This window comes from Canis lupus, chromosome 8, assembly GCF_011100685.1.
Source record: "Canis lupus familiaris isolate Mischka breed German Shepherd chromosome 8, alternate assembly UU_Cfam_GSD_1.0, whole genome shotgun sequence".
Lineage (NCBI taxonomy): Eukaryota > Metazoa > Chordata > Mammalia > Carnivora > Canidae > Canis > Canis lupus.
In genome coordinates this window covers 8654619-8670536 of record NC_049229.1, presented here as the reverse complement: position 1 = coordinate 8670536, position 15918 = coordinate 8654619, and the positions used below count along the sequence as shown (strand labels likewise).

The following is a 15918-nucleotide window of genomic DNA, read 5'->3' as shown; positions in this document are numbered from 1 at the left end:
TCCCTGCCTCATCTTTCCACTCCATTATCGTGCTGCCTGGGTTTACCTCTAAAGTTTATCTTGTACCTAAGTCTTACCTCAGGGTCTGTTTTTTGCGAAACCCAACATAAGACACCTGGGGGAATTGCATTAGAAAATATGAAACATGCTTTCGTTTGGTTTTTCTTTTCTATTTCTAACCATGGAAGTGAAAATATATATCAAAGAATGATTAACACTTAATTGAACAACTACTATATTCCTAGCACCATGCTTAACATATTACATAGACTTATTAACTTATTAATTTAAGTAATTTATTTAAATCTCACAAGAAATTCTACATGTGATACAGAATTTATGAACAAATCCTTCATCTATTTATTCAACTAATAACTAGTGCCTACTGCACCTACTCTCCATAATGAGAGACCCTGCCCTCATGGAGCTATAGAATAATGGGACAGATAATATCATGTAAACCAAAACTTCAAATAGTTATTTAATTGCAATAGAGAGTAGTTATAAAGGAAAAAGACATAGTGACATGAGGCAGAAGTTTAAGAGGGAGTGTTATCTTGTAGATGTCATTTTCCTAAGTGGCATTTAATCTAAGACAAAAATGATGGTTAAGAATTTATTAGTTGAGAAGAAGAGGAAGCACATGCTAAGCAAAGGTGATAATGTTCAAATCTCTGAGAAGGAGGAGCTTAGTTCTTCTGAGAAATTAATCCGTGGGTAAACGGTGTTGTGGGTAGACTGTGGCAAGCAAAGAGGAAGGTATCTCAGCAGGGAGCTTGAGATTGGGAAGTTGCCAGATCATGCAGAGCCTTGCTGGCAATGAAGAATGCTGTATTTCACACCAATCAGAATCCGGAGCCATCGAAGGATTTTAGGCAGCATGCTGGTTTTTTTCTTGCTGTTTTTGATTCAGTTATGGACTAAGCTCGTTGGCTACCTTGGGGAAAAAAAAAAAAAAGGCTTCTGGTCTTCTAACAGAGACTGTAAACTGATTGCCTGAGAGCCAGATATGGACTACAGACCTGTTTGGTTCCCAGTGTATTGGCCCCATTTAAGATGTTTAAATCAGTGGGTAGCTCACATCTGAATTTCTAGGATTTCTGGAAAAGGAAAATATCAGTCAATGCTAGGTGGGCATTTTCTATGACTTCAAACTGTAGACGTAAGAAGAGGGAGTCATATTTAAATGGCACATTCGTTCTCCAAATTTCACAGAGCTCCGTATTTGAAAGCTACTGCATCACAGAGTGACTGATATAGAGCTACTGATTTATGTTACTGCCTGGCCTCTGTAGAAAGTTGAGTTTACAAAGCCTGCATTATGACATCTGGTAGTGCAGACTCCTGTGTCACTGTAAACTAACTTCTGAATCCAATAAAAATGGATTTATCATTATGGATTTGTTATTATTTATTATATATTTATTTATTATAACGGTTTTCCTGAGAATAGTTCCAAGCAGTTAAAAATACAAGTTTTATTTTATTTTATTTTTTTATTTTTTAAAATACAAGTTTTAGATTCGGATGCACCTGGGTTCTGTAGCCTATGGGACCAGTGCCACTTCCTACCACATGTCTTCTAAGCCTAGCACTTGGGTCATCTCTAGGTATTTGACACTCCATTCTGTATCAAATGTTTCATGCTTTCCAAGCCTATACCTTGCAGTTCCCTTTGCCACATCTTCCTGATTATCCCTCCAGATCTAGCTGAAATGTCATGTATTCCTGGCAAGGTTATTATTCACACTCCTGACCTGCTCAAGATTCCTCTGAGCTCCTGTAGTATTTGAGGCATTCTTTCATCACAAAACTTACTATATCATACCATAACAATTTTTTTTTCACTGCTGGACTATGAGCTTCACAAGGCAGTGGCTGTGTTTGTGGAGCAGAGAAAATAAATGAATGAATGGGTAAAGTGCTGGTTTTTGAAGATGTTTTCAGTTTTTTCCATAATTTGGAAGTAGGCTGTGGTAGTCACTATGGAGAGGATTCTGATAGAAGGAAGAGGAATTAGAATATCTTAATCAGAAAGAGATGACAAGGGAGATGAGAGGAAGCATGTGCTAAAATCCTGAGAGGGTCTGGAGGGATGAGGGCAAACATGAGAAAATAGAGCAACTCAACCAGACAGTGGTCAAATGCAAAAGTGTCTGTTCACACAGTTGACTCCAAGCAGATTCAGTAGGAACCTGGAAGCTGTAGTGAGGGAGAGTTGGGAAAACTGATGTGTAAATGATGTACAGGATGAGAGAGAGAATAAGCAAGACAAGAAACTAGGACCACAGATCTTACCAGCAGTATTCTGAGGTCTGGAAGCACATGCAGGAAAAGCGGTGTGAGGGATCCAGGGATGCAGACTGAGGCATTTTAGACACCTGCCAGTTGACAGGGAGCAGAGCTCAGGAGATAGGATTTAGATGGTGACTTAAGGCTTTGAGGTAGATTCCAGGTTCCCGAAGTGGGGGACCTAATGACTGAAGAGTACCTTAAATTCTATGAAAATGTGATATAGTGAGAAAGTCGTGTTACCAACAGAGTTGGGGAAGAGGAAAATGATGTTTAAAGGTTTAAGGAAAATGTTACAGGTTTTCTGATTTTATACCCATTGAAACAAATAATAGGATCCAGTATGTTTTTCTTTCTTCTGGGTGTTTTTAGGCTCAAATGAGATAATTATAATAATATTTCATGCGTATTATTCTATAATATTTACAAATATGTTGGCATACATTACTATCATTATCACTGCCTTATATAACTTGAACATTTAATGGTACTGCCTGGGTTGTTTTGCATCCTGTTAACAATAAAAACAAACCACAGTACACACTCACACACACCCACACACATATTTTTCTAATCCCACTTAGTTTTTGTTAATGCTACTTTTTAGTTTGTGCTACTTTGTATCATGTTATATACCTTTACAACTCTCTGGAAACCCTTTCTAAAGCAAAGTAGTGGTACAAATATACAAATGCCATTTAACATTGTGAGGTTTATCTTCTGGAAGATTTTGATTATTTTAGCTATCATCCATAGATTTACAAAGAAAATAATGGCAACCTTTAAAAGGTTTATGGAAGATTCCTTTTCCAGTTAAACTTCATTCTTTATCTGAGGATATCAAATATTATAATAATCATTTCAGAGACTTAAAATATTAGGAAATGTTAACAGGCTCCAAATGTATAAATATACATGTGCGCATGAGCTTTTGAACATGTTCAAAAATATGCTCACAAATTCCATGCTTGCAAATGATTTCATCACATATTTATTTGGTTTAGTTGCTCCACATCATTATGCGAAGCAAAGATGATCCTTGTTCTTTATCTTAGATACAGGGTGCAAGGAAGAGAAAGCAAGGAAACATCCTTTGATATTTTCACCTCCAGTAAAGTCCCTGTGTATCTTCTACAAGGGCATGATGGATTCAGTTACTAGTCTAAACAAGAGCTGTAAATAATTTTAAATTACCTCTACTCCAAAGAGTTAACTGTATCTGATAAGTCATGCAAAACAAATCGATAAGATATATCTGAATGAACCAAAATACCGCCCATCTAGTTAGGCTTGGAATCTAGACCAAACTGTCAAATCTAGAATTTAAAAAACAAATGTGTGTGGGGGGCGGGGAGGGGTGCTTGCAAGTTGCAGTGGTATTTAGGATATGTAAACTAGATTAAGAAATCAAACAACTTATGATCTTTAGTAAACCTGAAAACTGAAAAACATTAACATCTTCCTTGGCACAACATGGTTTTCAAATCTATATGACATCGCTTGGCTCCATTTATAGTCAGCATAATTTTGGCTTCTATTCTTATGTGGATAACAGCCAAACTCATCTGTCTTCTATGTCCAATCCTAGCATCTTTGTTTAGTTCCTCGACTGAGATTCTGTTTTAAATAGCCTGAAACATTACTGTAAAGAAAAAGATTTTCCTGAGCAATTTGAAGTATCTTTGTCAAATCATATAGTTATCATCTGAAGCTTTGTTTTCAATTCAGTGGTTTGAAGAGTGTAGCTTTCTTTCTATAACTTGCTTAGAGATTTCCATGCCTCCTTTCACCAGAAATTGCTTTGATTAATATAATTCTCTTTCAGCTGTGATTTCTTTTGCTATTCACTGCCCTCTTTGATGAGTGAAAAATGTAGGTGCTAGATTTCTCTCTCAGGAGGGCTAAGTTTGAGGGCAATGTGTGCATTCCTACCTTTACTGTTACAAATTGCTTTTAAAACTTTAGTTTTCGTATTTGTTTATAAAAACCTGGAGGATTATTTTGCAGGACTTGGGCCTCTTTGCTGGCAGATCAGTTCTTTATCCTTCTGACCCCTAAAGGCTGATTTTCTTGGCTCGCAAGGTTGTTTTGACTTCTGGCTTATGTTGGTCATGAAGGTGAAGATGAGAGATGGAGGGCAGGATAAGGGAGGTGGCTAGAATATCCCCTCCTTAAGCACTTTCCCTGGTAGTGGCTCCTCTCTTCTGCGACTCCAGCTGCCACCATCAGGTCCCCCGTGGTTCTGTCATCCAACCTGAGAGGCACACAGATCCTGGGTTCCAGTTTTCCACCTTCCTTTCGTTGATTCTCCAGTCTAAGGACGTTAGTGAATTCCTGATGGTGTAAATCTGTAAGTTACTCTATTCCTATTGTTACCAGTTATCTTTCTCCGCTATTCCATCACCTGTGCGATTAATTTCTTGCATGAAGTTTGCCTTCTTGTAAAGTATTGATGCGGATTATGTTTGCTGGCCAGACCTCAGCTGGACAAGCATCAATTCTTAGCTACATATAAATAGAAAGATTTTAAGTTTAATAAATTTATCACTGGCAGTTGCAGAAGAGGATTTATGAAGGCTATTGTACATTCTGAATAACTCTAATCATATATTTACAATAAAAGTTACTGTTTAGAATAATAATATAAAAAGTTCCTGATGGGATTATAATTCAGAAGGAGATTAATTGGACTGGATATTTAGAAATATTTGAGATGCTTAAAACTTACTGAGAAAAGCAACTGGGTCCTTTGTAAGATAGTTTTATATGGTTTATAAAAACTCATTTACCTTTTCCAATTTATAAAGTCAGTTTTTGTGTCCAAGAATTTCCTCCTAAATTTTTTTCATCCTAGGAAGAGAACCTCAATTGAACTGATGTGAAATATAAACAATTACAATAAATTATAATCTGCAAATGATATATGAAGAATAAAAAAGACATACAAAGGTTAAAAGTGTCTATGTCTAATTAAGTCAAATAATTATTAATAATATACCTGGATTAAGTTCCAGAAATAAGACATTTTCCTTCGTAACTATTTTATATTTTCCTAATTTGGATCTAGGTAATAAGTATTATATCACAAAATATCTTTGCCTTTTGATATATAACACAAGTGTTAACAAGAATTACTTTAAAATAATATTTCTGTATGCCTTAAAAAATTAAGGGTTTTAGGAATCCCTGAGTGGCTCAGTGGTTTAGCACCTGCCTTCGGCCCAGGGTGTGATCCTGGAGTCCCGGGATCGAGTTCCACATCAGGCTCCCTGCATGGAGCCTGCTTCTCCCTCTGCCTGTGCCTCTGCCGCTCTCTCTTCTCTATGTCTTTCATGATTAAATAAATAAAATCTTTAAAAAAAATTAAGGTTTTGTTTTTACTTTTGTATCTGAGTCTTACTCATGGAATCATGCATTAATATGTTATGTATTTTTGTCAACCCTTCTATATGATTCTTGCATGTCATTTATATATATGTATATGTACACACATGTATACACATAGTCACATTCAGAAAATAATTTCAGAAAGCATCCCTTATTTGATCTCTCACATAAAAGAGTTAACATTCCAACATACTAATATAACATGGAAAGGGAAAACAGAGAAAATGGTCTGTTCCTTGTAAGACTCTATCCTGGCCATAGACAACATATTCATGGTGTCCTGGATGGAAGAAGCAATGGAAAAGAGGCAGAGGGAGTGTGGCTGAGGTATTGATGTGCACAGATAGACTTGATAAAAAAAAATGTTGCTTTGTTCCCATATCTCTTTGAAGCTTTGCAAATAAGGTGAAAAGGAGTTTAAATGTCTCAATTTCCAAATGATCATCTTATGTGAGCTGGTTCTACTGATGTGTTGTGGGTTGAGATCTTAAGGCAACAAAGTTTCCTGTGTTGTCACTGCACTCAAAACTGGAGAACTGACAAAGCCACCAAGGTTGGGGATCCCTGGGTGGCTCGGTGGTTTGGTGCCTGCCTTTGGCCCAGGGTATGATCCTGGAGGCCCAGGATGGAGTCCCGCATCGGGTTCCCTGCATGGAGCCTGCTTCTCCCTCTGCCTGTGTCTCTGCCTCTCTCTCTCTCTCTCTCTCTCTCTGTCTCTCATGAATAAATAAATAAAATCTTTTTTAAAAAAAGCCACCAAGGTCATTTATTCCTCAGCAAATTGTAAGGTGGATAAAATAAAAAATAAAAATAAAACTTTCTTTTGATGTGGATTTATACAATCATATTTCTATCAAACTGGCATATTGTCAACAGTAATATGACTGTTTTTCCAAATAATATGTAAACCAAAAACGTTCAAAAACAAATATTCCTTTTAAAACATTTATTTTTATGCTAGTAAAAGGTGCCTGACTGGCAATCTGTCCTCTGTTTGAAGAACAAAATGGAGGCACCAGAATCTTTCCATCCCATCATGCCACCTTCCCACCTTCAAACTCATCCATCTTCATGTGTCTTCTAGGTGTTAGGACAGTAATCTTGCTCAGGTTCCAATTAAACTGGTGTTTCTCAAACTCTAACATGCGTACATATTACCTGAGGATTTTGTGTGAAAACGTATGTTCTGAATCAGTATGTCTAGTGTATGTCCTGAAATCCTGCAGTGTTAACAAGCTCCCAGATGATGCACATGTGCTGGTCTTTAGAACACATTTTGAATAGCAAGAAATTAAATTTCTTGTCTCTCTTCCCTATAACTATATGCTCCTTGAAGATAAGAACTATGACTTTGTTTATCTCTGGGTACCTAGTCACAAATGATAAATATAATATATTTTAATGGTGAATTAATATTTAAAGGTTTTAATCATTCTCTGTTTTGTAGGAGAATACCATGTTAGTTTTCTATAAATGCAGAATGAGAACTCCAGAACCAAATGTATTTATACTTATATGTAACCAAAATATGCTTCTGGCTTTAAAACCATGCTATTGGAATTCCTTTTTAATTTAAAAAAAATGTAATCTAATTTGGTTTAATTTTTTGTGTTGGAATTCCTGTTGTGGAATGATATCTGAATACTTTATCCCAAAATGATAGCATCATAAAAGTGCACTTCAATGATAATTATGAAAAATCTTAAGAGAGAAGGAAGATATAACTAGCACAATGCTGATGCATTAATTATTTTTAGCTGTATATGCTATTATATTTTAAGAATATAGGATGGATTTTTATAAAATATCAAGAATTATAGAATTAACAAGTGCAGTTCAACCACTCTAATATTTTTCCTCTTTTGAATTTAGAATTACAAAACTGAACTAACTCTAAGCATTAGGGAAACCAAAATATTTTATATCAGAACCTTTTTGGTGTGGGTGTGAAGGAGCTGATAGAGTTTTCTTTTCCTAATTTAAAAAATTCCTAGATTCTTTTGACTTTCATACAGAAGACCACATCTGGGTCAGTGTTTTATATGAAAGGTGGTACCAGAATGCCCTGTAAATTAAGGCATCACCGGGGAACATGATGGGCACACATACTTCCTGAATATTTCCTTTTCTGCTTCTCTTTCCCCAGATAAGCCCATAGTAAAACCCAATGCAAATCTACCAAAATGATCACAAAGAATTCTGGTAACCAAAAAGCCCTGTTGTCTTTAGTACTCTTTAGCATCTCTGATTGATTCTCTTTCTCCATCTCCTTCTCACTCTCCCTTCTTCCTTTTCTTCACTCTGTCTTCACAAAAAGAACAGGAGAATATTGATCATGGGGACATCAGGGCTCTGGTCAAATAGGAGATGAAAGAAGAATCGTAAAGATTGAGAGACTGACAACTGCTATTTTACTTATTCTGTTAGTATCCATATGCCTGTTAGTACGAAGTTGAATTGTTTCTATGGAAAGTTGTTTTCTAAAATGCTAAGCTTTTTCGGATGTTGATGACTGAAGTACGACAGCTCAGATGTACTGCTGAATACTCTGACAGCATGACAAAATTTACTGGCTCCTGGATGTTTTATCTTAATGTACCTACAAGTGCCACATGTATTACAGTTTCTTCACACTTAAAAGGTTTCTTGTTGTATAGGAGTGTGGTCTGTTTCCACCTCATGATTTGCTCATGGGGGCTTTTTCCCCCATCACTGAAGTAATTTATTTTTAGGATAAGTCCCAATCACTCTATGTGGCACTGTTTTCATCGATGTGCTTAAAATGGTAAATTGCTTTCTATAAGTTATATTTATAGAATGGAATTCTGTACTGCACATGAAAACAAAATTTATCTGGGCTATTATCAACTCGTGTTTTAAAAATTAGGAATATAAAATACATTATTCATATTTGGGATATCTGTAATCACAAATATAAGAATTACTGTCCATATATGCATGGCATAATGCTATCAACCTATTAGTTGCTCAATATTCGATCACAAAAAAGATGGAAAATGCTCCATTAATATCACTGAAATCTTCAATTTTTATTTCCCCAATCCAGACTTTCTAGTGTCTGGATTTCTGAGTTATATAGATAATAAGGTTAAAGTCTCATTTAGAATTATCTTGTCATCATTTTTTTCTTTTTTTTTAGAATTTGTAGCACAACTTCTATCCAAGGATCTTGTAATTAAGCTCCCAGATATAAAACCAAAGTATTCTAAGCAGGAATGGGTTGGCTTGTATCAAGATAAACTAAAATCTCAAACACTCTATTTCCAAGATCAACTCAGAGAAATAAAAAGGCACTTAACAGCCAGGAAATTCTATCCTTTAGGATCACAAAAAAGAAATGGCTATTCAGATTAAAAGATACAGGTTACTTCAAAATGTCTGAATAGGTTTTATTTATAAAAAGAGAAAGGTAATTAGCATTTCATTGACTATTCAGGAAAAAAAGAACAAACATTGCAAACAAACAAATAATGTGACTATAATATAAACTTCATCTCATTCACAAATTTGAGGTAAATTGTTGAAAAATATTATTAACAGTGCAAATAACTTTATCTTTGCAATATTTAGGCACAAACCAATGTTATTCATTATTTTCTTTCTCATAGTATGGAAGACTTTTAAAAAACTCTTTATGATAAAATATTTGATGGATTATTATAAGATGTCATGTGGAGGCTAATTTGATAGAGAATAACTCCAGACGTTCCTAGCTGATTTGCGGCTGTGTATCTTTTTGCTAAAGAATCAACAAAGAATTAATTTTCTAAAATGAGAGAGGAAGAGGAGAAAAAGGTGGATTGGTCAAAATTAGGCAAAATGACAATTCCCAAATTTACAATACTATGCTGCCAAATTTGGATCTGGAACCATTCAAAAACAATAACTTTTATAAGAATTTACCAGGATATTATCTACAAGATTTCTAGATGATTCCCCATTGTTGTGGCTATTGCTGTAGTCTTAAATCCAGCAATTGATTTTAGAGCCCAAGCTGGATTATAACATTAGATAAGGCTCAGGATTCTTCCTATAGTCAAATACTACTGGAAGTATAGTGTATACTATACTAAGTATACAAACACGATATTAAGAAATTTCATAGCTTTCACTGTAACTTATATGAGTATATTTGTGTGTGTATATATATGCAATGTTTAGCGTGTGTGTGTATGATACTTAGTGTTATTATATGTTTAACCTATTAACAAAGTGAAGCCTAAAAAAGAACCTGAATGGAAAATCTGTAACTTAGCTTTAAAAAAAGAGAGAAAGGGAAAGAGCCCTCTGATACTTAGTTCAACCAAATGGCTCTTCTTTCTCAATTGGAGCATCCAGTGCATATTTTCTTCCTAAGCATATTTTATTTTCTACGTTAAATCACAAGATTCATTAGATAAGTGTAGTTGAATAATCTGAACAGGTCCTAGAACTTTCTTTTTCTTTTCTTTTTTTTTCCTTTTTCTCTTCTTTTATTCAAGTATATTGAACATACAGTGTTATATTAGTTTCAGATGTACAATGTAACAGGTCAGCAATTCGGTACATTACTCAGTGCTCATTAAGATGAAGGTACTCTTGATCCCCTTTATCTGTTTCACCTGGTCCCCCCACCCTCACCTACCCTGTGGCAACCACCAGTTTGCAAAAGGGAAAGGAGAAAAAATGAGTGGGAAATATCAGAAAGGGAGACAGAACATGAGAGACTCCTAACTCTGGGAAAGGAACTAGGGGTGGTGGAAGGGGAGGTGGGCGGGGGGCTGGGGGTGACTGGGTGACGGGCACTGAGGGGGGCACTTGACGGGATGAGCACTGGGTGTTATTCTATATATTGGCAAATTGAGCACCAATAAAAAACAAATTTATAAAAAAAATATATAGAACTTTCTTTTTCAATTTCTCTCCTCTTCTATGAACTTACACAGCTGTTTAGTTCTTTTGTAAACAGGGAAGGCTAGGCACTCTTGCATAGATCTTTTTAGCATATGAAACATATTGACATGAATATAACATATGTGCCAAAGCAATATTATTCAGCTAACATTTCAACGAAATGTAACATAAAATTTTAAATTACATATTTCTGCCTATATTTGATTCTTGTTTACTGTATCTAATCCAGAAAAAAAAAGAAGACTCTTATTATGAAAAACCATCTCTAATATCTTTGCATTCTAATATCAGTAGAAAGGAATGGTTATTACTAGTTGTTTATCTTCACTTGCTCTAACATCACCAAGTGTCAGTACAGCAGTTTTAGTTGATCAAGGCTTTTGATCCATATGGCGAGTGTCCAGGAGAAGAGCACTGACAGACACAGGTATGTCAAAACATGGAAAGCCAGTAGGATCATTTTGTTTATTGGAGCAGGAAGGTAAAAGACAGGTTTACCCCTCTGTTTGAAGCATATTACCTTAAGCAAATCTGTTGCATCTTATTGGCTTAGTTTCTTCAAATAGAAGGCATAAGCTCTTTTCCTCCAGGGGGAATGGTGATTATTGATTGCTGGCTCTTCACAATAAAAAAATACAATATGTAGTATATTAAGTTTTATATATATGTGTGCATATATTTCTAAATTCCCATTAACAAAATCTTTTTAAGATTTAACACTTGTTCTCAGGAATAGAAGCATCTTCTACTAAAATATTTTAGAAATGTCTTTTGCCACGTATTTACTGTATAAATATGAGATTGCCAATACCCTAATTGAAATGTAATGTTAGATTTCTCTCTATAATCACAACAATTGGATATTCCACCAGAATTTAATTTTTGTAACACTGAATAATTGCAAATCTCTTAATCCACACTTAAACAATATGTCCTTTAATAACTGTCTGCATAAACAAATATCTGAGTTGACCGTGAAAGACTCTTGCAAGTTGAACAGGTCCTAGAAGTCAAAGTAGGTAGCTGTTTTATCCCAAATGTTGGGTACAAACTAAGGAAGAAAAACTAGATAGGAGCGTGGAATATATATCAACTGCATATGAAATTTCAGATTAAGATCCATGTAATTTTTATGAGCTAAAGCAAACTATGATTCATACGTATGTTCTTTGAACAATATTTTTGCTTTTCTTACCTTACCCAAAACTTATTTTTAAAACCCACCAAAAACATATTGCAACTTGACCCAAGCTACAAGGAGGGATGAGGAAATGATACCAACTAAGGATTTGGCTCCAGGGTAAGGGGAGGTAAATGGTCTCTTTATACACGGAGGAACTAAAGGAGGGACACAAGGATATTAGATATTTTGCAGGATACTGTAAAAGCCCCCATAGTAAAGTGCTGCTATAATCTGATCTATCATTTTCTTTTGTCATTAGTAAAGGTGAAGTACTGGCTGGCTTCCTTGCTTATATGACTATATTTTGTGCCTAATCCTTAGAAGGAATCAGGGCTACAAACTTAAGTCATGCTGGGTATCATTTAGTTCCTGCCCTTCCTGGAGGGGACTTGACAACAAATAGGGAATTTAAGATAAATGGAATTTCTGCTGACTGTCTCCACAGTGGAGTTTACTTTAAAGTCTGATTTAGAGAAAGAAGGCCCATTTGGGGAAGATCTCTGACTTGTGATTTCCTTAATAATCATCCCTCAAGTTTTACTAGTCTAAGGGATTTTTATATGGCTTTCTTTGAATACCAGTTGAGTACAAAGAAAAAAGCCTGAGAAATACCTCTTCCAAGGATTTCCAGCCCTGATGGATTTGAGAAGTAAAAGTTTTTAAATGTACCAGATTTAGCAATTAAAAAAAAAAAAAGTTCCATTCATTCTCCTTAGCAATCATTTGAATAACAGGACTTTTTTTTCCCCAAAAAGATCCATGCAGATTAATTGGATAATTTTCTTGAGGGAAGAATTGAAATGGCAATTCAACTTCAGCTTCAATCAGAAACTCCATGACTCTTTAGCCTGATCTTTGTTGCTCCATAGGGTTTTTAGCTTGTTAAGGAGCCTCTGGTGCCATTACACAATTTTGTGCTGTGTAAAAGCAGGGACCCCAATGTTTGGGCAATTCTACAATCTGACTAGAGTTTCTGGTTTGCTTCCTGGAAGGAGCTTTGTTATACCTAAAGTGAAGTGGCTTTAATGAAACTCCATTGCTGGTGGCTAAAGGGCTTCCTGTGTCTAGTTAGAACATGGAGAGGAGGTGAATTGAGATCCTTCTCGCTATGCCCCAGGGAAGCATTGTTAGCATCTGGGAGAATTTGGTTTCTGGAGTTTTCGTTTGCACAGATTCCATACTGTGTTATCCACTGCCAGTGGGATAAAAGGGGAGGTTTTTTAAGAGAACTGATACCATGATTCTCATATGAACAATGCTTCATGTGATAGGCATGACCAATCTAAAGATAAGTATTTCAAAAGGAAAGAAAAAGTTAATTCTGTTCTCTGGGGTAAAGCATCACAAGACCAGAAAGATATTAGAACTTGGATGAATTTGCATCATAGGTATTAATAAAAACAATAACAGTAGTAACGGCAACAAAATATCCTCATCAGTTATTAGAGCCCATTTGTGAAAAGTGACTCCAAATTTGTGCATTTGCAGTCTCTTATTTATCAGTGGAATTCTTGGTTTCACATGAACTTTTAATCTTGTTTGACTGCTCCCCATGTGAATAAGCTAAAACACACATACACTTGCACACACACACACATATACATAATAATTCGTCTTCAGATATTTGAGGGTTCACACAGAAAAAAAAATGATTTAAAATATATGAATATAACACTTTTTTTAGACTAGTATCCTATTTCACAGTTTCACTAAAGCAATTCTTTAATTCATTTCACCAGATCCTATCAAACTATCTCGAGTAGCTCTAGATAAATGTATAGATAATTTCCCACGTGTTACAGATTTCTTCATCAGGAAGTACTTTTAATAATTATTCTAATTTTTAAACATTTGATTCTAGTCTAATTCGGTCCCATTGAACGTGAACTGATTGTGATTGAATAAAACTGACTAATGTTTGGCCTTTAGCAACCAGTTGCTTTAATGAATTGCCTTATGAAGTTGTCCCTCAGGTCGTCCACAGTTATACTGAAAACTCAGTTGTTATCTTATTAATCACATAATCATAAGTATGCTCTCTTTCTTTCTTCTAACTCGTGAACATAGACCCAAGGAAAAAAAATCCAGAAATTGCTCAGGAGTTTGAAAGTCTCATTTATATTCCTTAGTAATAGACATGTTTTTATGTTGGTTGGAGTACATTTTCCATCAGCACCCACATGTCTACCTCTACTCAGATGTCAGTGTGATATATGATGGTTGCCCCACTGTGATAAAGAGTAAGGAGAATAGATTCAAGAAGAGTAAATACTAAATTGTCATGTGTCCTTCCAAATATGTTAAAATATGTACAGTCAAATTTGACCTCTGACAATTCTGACTTTCTAACATGCTGGCTAGGAGGCATGCTTTCAGAGTTTCACTTCTCAGAACTCCCTGCTCACTTCTAACATTTTGACTTATTCAACTCAAATAATGAGTCAAAAATCAAGAAGCAAATAAACTGAGTGCAATTAAATTCAGCATGCCAGTCTCTTATTCAGGTCAGAAAAGAAATGAAAATTTGAGAAAGTGCCAAATTTGATTATTGGAAAAGATAAAGCCTAAGATTTTAAGTGCTGTAATATCATTTAAACCTTAAACTCTTATAGACATAATGTTTTGAAATCTTGAATGATTCTTTTCTTTTTAGAAAAACGAAAGTTTTCAAGCAAGCATAATTTTATACTTTTCTTAATTGTCCAACTTCTGCTATACTTTATACCCCATAGCTCTGGTCATCGTCCCTTCAGAAGTCTTCCAGGTTAGTCTTACTTACAATATTTTTATATGCTAACATGACTCCAATACCTGTCCCCATTATGTAATTTTCATAATCACATAGTCTCAGATGCAAACTTTCCTATAATATCGTCTTCATCTGCTGTTTTCAGAGAAAAAAAGAACTAATCCACTTTAATACATTTTCTTTTAATCCTTCTAATTTGGTGCTCTAATTTGGTGGGATAGATGGATATTTGTAAGCCCTTACAAATTGTAATGTAAAGCCACCAAAGAGTAAGGAAAACTTACCTTTTTATTTAAAGACATCCAGAGATCCTGACATATTATATTCAGATCAGATGTAAAACTAATAATATATTTCCAATAGTTATAATGGAGGCCAGAAAACACTGAAATGGCACTTTTTTCCAGTGATCCAATGTAGATTCTACAAACACGGAAAATATTCTTCATAAATGAAGACTTTACTTAGAGACAAGTTCAAAAACTGAGCAGACCCATATTAAAGAAATAACTCAGGAAGTTCTTCAGAAAGACAAAAGCAAAGGCATACAGGAAGAAATACAAAACAAGAAACATCGGGGTGCAGGTGTCCCGGCGTTTCATTGCATTTGTATCTTGGGAAATATCAGAAAGGGAGACAGAACGTAAAGACTGCTAACTCTGGGAAACGAACTAGGGGTGGTAGAAGGGGAGGAGGGCGGGGGGTGGGAGTGAATGGGTGACGGGCACTGGGTGTTATTCTGTATGTTAGTAAATTGAACACCAATAAAAAAAAATAATTTAAAAAAAAAAAAAAAAAAAAAAAGAAATACAAAACAAAAAGCGTGAATATATGGGTAAATCAAAATGAATGTTGATGTCAGTAATACTAATTATCTTATGGGGTTTAAAATATGCCTATCCAACATAAGATGTAAGTCCTCAATACTAAAAACTGTAAGACACTATTAAAAGAAGTTAAAGAAGAATTATGAATATGCCATCTTTACTAATTAGAATACTCTTATTGTTATGTCAGTTGTTTCTTAGGATGACCTCAAATTCACTAGAATCCTAATCAAAATTCCAGAAGATATTTTGTATGGAAATTTAAGAACTGATTCTTGTGTTTCTATGGAAACACTATCAAAGTAACCATGCAGAAGAATAATGCTACATGATATACACTACCAGATATCAAGAACTACTATAAAATTACAGTAATTAAGACTGTGTTGGTGTTAGGTATTAGGCACAAGGATTGGCACAAAGCCACAGCTACAGTTCTGGAGGCGAAGTATATCTTTACAAATAAATGGTGGTTAATTAATTGAATAACTGCACGAAAAATAGGAATTTTTCCCTGCTTTACACCATATACAAAGATTAGTCCAGGGTGGATGGATCATATAGAA

The 15918-nt window shown here is 35.0% G+C and overlaps 1 long non-coding RNA gene across 4 annotated transcripts; it reads right to left on the bottom strand.

Annotated features, from left to right (window-relative positions):
• Positions 1 to 502: 502 nt before the first annotated feature.
• Positions 503 to 15091, bottom strand: LOC111096975. 4 transcript variants are annotated; one of them, XR_005363094.1, is made up of 4 exons: positions 14810 to 15091; positions 11114 to 11211; positions 1023 to 1100; positions 503 to 937 (listed from the first exon to the last, which is right to left on the bottom strand). It is a non-coding gene; the product is annotated as an uncharacterized LOC111096975 (long non-coding RNA). The 4 variants fall into 4 exon arrangements; XR_005363093.1 differs by lacking the exons at positions 503 to 937; positions 1023 to 1100 and adding exons at positions 1107 to 4797; positions 5082 to 5142; XR_005363091.1 differs by lacking the exons at positions 503 to 937; positions 1023 to 1100 and adding an exon at positions 6460 to 8031.
• Between the last annotated feature and the right edge of the window lie 827 nt (positions 15092 to 15918).